This window comes from Scatophagus argus, chromosome 8, assembly GCF_020382885.2.
Source record: "Scatophagus argus isolate fScaArg1 chromosome 8, fScaArg1.pri, whole genome shotgun sequence".
NCBI lineage: Eukaryota > Metazoa > Chordata > Actinopteri > Scatophagidae > Scatophagus > Scatophagus argus.
Genome location: NC_058500.1, coordinates 697,485 through 702,500, shown reverse-complemented (window position 1 = coordinate 702,500; position 5,016 = coordinate 697,485).

Here is a 5,016-nt window from a genome sequence, read left to right as displayed (position 1 = left end):
TTACTGAGGGCTGAGCGACAGGTGGATTTACCTGAGATTTACAACCCAATCACATCGTTCGTCCGTGCACGTCAGGGGAGGAAGCTAGCTGTACATTTTCACTCTCAGTTTTGTGTCAGTGCTTCAGTTCTGGTCCAGGCAGTAAAAGCACTCAGCTGGGGTTTGGGAACTGGTTCTTCTGATTGGTCCACACGTTTCAGTTTCCACCTTCCTTAGTTTGTGTGTTCTACTGCAGTTTATTGTCAGGAGTACTGTTCACACAGTACTGCTCACACCGCTCACACCGTACTGCTCACACCGCTCACACAGTACTGCACACACAGTACTGCTCACACCGCTCACACAGTACTGCACACACAGTACTGTTCACACAGTACTGCTCACACCGTACTGCTCACACCGTACTGCTCACACAGTACTGCTCACACCGCTCACACAGTACTGCTCACACCGTACTGCTCACACCGCTCACACAGTACTGCACACACAGTACTGTTCACACAGTACTGCTCACACCGTACTGCTCACACCGTACTGCTCACACCGCTCACACAGTACTGCACACACAGTACTGTTCACACAGTACTGCTCACACCGTACTGCTCACACCGTACTGTTCACACAGTACTGCTCACACCGCTCACACCGTACTGCTCACACCGCTCACACAGTACTGCACACACAGTACTGCTCACACCGCTCACACAGTACTGCACACACAGTACTGCTCACACAGTACTGCTCACACCGCTCACACCGTACTGCTCACACAGTACTGCTCACACCGTACTGCTCACACTGTACTGCACACAGTACAGAAGCCAAAGAGAAGAAGAAGAAGAAGAAGAAGAGGAGGAGGGTGGGTCAGAAGGCTTTTTGTGGACGTATTGATCGTAAGAGGAGACACACTTGGACTGTGTGTGTGTGTGTGTGTGTGACCTCATTAATAATTCAGAGCAGCCCAGTGCAGTCTGGGAGGGTGAAAAACAGGAGGAATCCAGAGAAAGAAAAGGAGCAGAGAGAAATGAAGAGTGTGTGTGCATGTGTGTGTGTGTGTGTGTGTGTGTGTGTGTGAGTGTGTGTGTGTGTGTGTGTGTCTGCACGTGTGTGTGTGCTTGTGTATGTGTGTGTGTGTGTGTGTGTGTGTGTGTGTCTATATTTAGGCAGCAGCAGTGGTGCTGAGTGGACTGACATTTCCCAGACAAACAGGGAACTCCCAGACGTCCTGTGAGTTCACAGAGAGACCAGAGGCGGACACTCAGGACACGCAGCCAATCAGATCGATCGGACCAATCAGAGCTTAACACATGAAAAAAACAAATAAAAGGTGTAAAATAACTGTGATGGAACTGCCTCCACCCTCACCTCCATCACCTCCACATGGTCCTGAGCTTCCCTGTGCAGTCTCATTCTGCCCGTTGTGGACCCCACCTGTTCCTAACTACACCATGTGGCCAAAAGTGTGTGGACAGCTCACACAGGTATGAGTCAGGTGGGGGTCAGATCGACTCTGGACCTCCATCACCTGGTCTGAACACCATCAAAGGAGTCTTTCCCCAACACGTCATCAGTCCTAAGTTTAAAACTCATCTCGTCCACAAACTGCTGCTCCGTCGTCCCTGTTGAATAACCACCTCCAGCTTCAATATCTTCCTCCTCCTCCTCTTCCCTCTCCTTCTCCTCCTCCTCTCCCTCCTCCTCCTCCTCCTCCTCCTCTTCCCTCTCCTCCTCCTCCTCTTCCCTCTCCTCCTCCTCCTCTCCCTCCTCCTCCTCCTCTTCCTTCTCCTCCTCCTCCTCCTCCTCCTCCTCTCCCTCCTCCTCCTTCTCCTCCTCCTCTTTCCTCTCCTCCTCCTCCTCTCCCTCCTCCTCCTCCTCTCCCTCCTCCTCCTCCTCTCCCTCCTCCTCTCCCTCCTCCTCCTCCTCTTCCCTCTCCTCCTCCTCCTCCTCCTCTTCCCTCTCCTCCTCCTCCTCCTCTCCCTCCTCCTCCTCCTCCCCTCCTCCTCGGTGTCTCATCGTCTGGTGTGGAGCCTCCAGAGGAGGAAGCTAATAAAGTGGCTGACTGTGTGACTGTGTTGACGTATGAAGTGAAGCTCATTTCAGTGTTAGCCTGCTCCGTCCTCTGTGCCCGCGTGTTGACCGGGTTTGAGCCAATCACAGGGCAGGATTGTATTTAAAACTCTGCAGTGGAGCCCAGTAAACACTGAAAAGCGTCGCTAACGTGGAGTTTGTCTCATGTCTAATTTATCGGAGCTCCTCCTCGATGAATGATTGATGCTGAGGTGTAAAGAGCTGAGCCTGGATCGGGCTCACCTGAGTGCCAGGTGGCAGCCGTCAGGTGGCTCATTCTTGCATCACTCAGTAGCCTCACACGTCTACTGATTCAGCAGATCACATGTGAAGGTGAAGTTGGTTTCTGTCACTATGGTAACCTGGCAGATAAACAAGCTGTGGTGTTCTTCTCTTATGTCAACACGTAATCCAGTCGTCGTTCTGTTCTCATTAAAGTGAATCTGTGAGTGAAGTCGTCACATTGATGTGGTGAAGTAAAAAGTACAACAGTGAAGTACTCTCTGAGTGCAGTACTTTATCTATGTTATGAAAATGGCAAATAACACCTGGTTGATGTTGTGTTATTATGTCAACAAAAGGGCACAAGTTTCTGACAAATTAAATCAATCAATAAAAATGTTCATTGATACAACCTGAAACAGTTTGGTCGCTGTGGACAACACTGACCAAACAGAACACAAGGAAAAGTTTTAAAGGAAAGCAAACAGTTTTTGAACTTTAAATTGTCATCTTTTTTCTGTATCTTTGCTCAGTGAGAAAAGTCTGTGTTTACATGTTTTAACTTCAGTTTCTCACACGTTAAAAGTTAAACAAAAGTACACTATATGGACAAAAGTATTGGGACAGCTGCCCTTCACACCAACAGGGACTTTAATGACGTCTCATTGTAAACACACAGACAGCTTTGCAGCTCTAACAGCTTCCACTCTTCTGTGAAGGCTTTCCACAACATGTTGGAGTGTTTCTGTGGGAATTTGTGCCCATTCATGCAGTAGAGCATTTGTGAGGTCACACACTGATGTTGGACCAAAAGGCCTGGCTCACAATCTCCGTTCCAGTTCATCCCAAAGGTGTTGGATGGGGTTGAGGTCAGGGCTCTGTGTGGGCCAGTCAAGTTCTTCCACACCAAACTCATCCAACCATGTCTTTATGGAGCTTTGCTTTGTGCACTGGGGCACAGTCATGCTGGAATAGAAGACATTTGTAAACAGTTGACAGCGTAGAGTCCTGCTGCAGGACTCAGTCCTGTCGTCCTGCAGCAGCCCTCGATAACAGCGAGACATGATGTCCATCTCTCTGTGTTTCTCTCTCTCAGAGGACGTTCGCTGACCCACAGTTTATAATTTAACACTCATTCATGATAGATGACACACTCAGAACGAGTTGAATTCAGGCACAAAGTTCTGCGTTCGGAGCTGAAAGAGGGAGTGGAAAACAATTTGGACTGAAGGAGGAGGAGGAGACAAAGACTTTCTGTACTCCGTCTGCATGCATTCAAAAACAGGAGGAGGAAACCATGCAGACACGCAGCTGTGAGCAGAAACACACACACACACACACACACGAGAAGGTCAATGGGTGGTCGACTTCCAATAAAGGCAGCGAGTAGGCACTTCCTTCTCACGCAAGCCTACCTCCACCTCTTCCACACACACACACACACACACACTTACACTTAGACTCTCTCATTCGTGTACTAAACGTCTTTGCTGTGCAGAATCTCTGAAGGCCTCACCTGTGGGTGGACGCGGCTGTGAGGACGTGACAAGTCGAGCACGTCAAACATGTTGAACATGTTGAACAAGTCGAACACAGCGAGCACGGCCAACATGTCGAGGACGGCAAACATGGCCGCCCGCTCAGAGGCCCCTCACTCACAGAGGTCGTCCTGTAAAGCTTAGACTTATGATCTGTACGTGTTATTTATGTGAGCTAACGTCCTTTTTGACCAAAGTCAAATCTTATAAAGTACATTTGGTATTTTTCAGGCATTTGTGCTCTCACTCTGATGCACCACCAAGGAAGTTCAGTTCAGAGGTCCTCTTTGACTTGGACCTACTATAAAGTATTTAGAATCCACACACGCACACACGCACACACACACGCACACACTGAGCTGTTCCTCCAGACAGCAGCAGATATCATCTTGACATGCTTGTTCTATAATTAAACGTCGTTCAGAGGAGGATCGGACTGCAGCTGCACGAGACACACAACGCCTTCCTTCCTGTCCAACCAGCTACTGTTACACACACACACACACACACACACACACACACACACTGTATACGTGCCCACATGACGGGCTTGCAGGAACACGTTTCCTCCTGTATCTGGATCTTGAACATGTCTTGTGTCGACGTGGACGCTGATGTCTGATCAGTCCTGATGTTTTAGGACTCTTCTGGTGTTGGCCTAAAGTTAAAAAATATCTTGGGATGAATATTTCATTTACACGCAGTCTTTCTGTCAGGAAACAAATCGGACTAGAGAGTGTGTGTGTGTGTGTGTGCTGTTTTGGGTTGTCCTGTTCTGATTATTGATCCATTAACGTCACTGTGATGTTGCGGCTGCATGTGGAGTTCATTTGAATTACTTTAGAGACTGCTGGATCAATATCTTTATCCATAATAATACATCATAATTTATTTGTTGATTATATATTTGTTCTATTCATCTGGATGACACTAAGTAGCAATGAAAGGTAATGTTTCCCTCTGAGATGTAGACTATAAGTAAAACTCTTAAAGTACAAATTAATCGAATTTTTTGTTATGAAGAGTTCTTGAGTAAATGTACTTCGTTACTTTACGCTGCAATCTAACAGGCTGACTCATCATTTCATTTTTTACTCACTCATCTTCAGTTTTCAGTTTCTTTGTATTGCTAAACAGCGCCACCCCGGGTTGTAACTGCAGTGAACGTCAGTCTGTCTGTGGTGAAAAG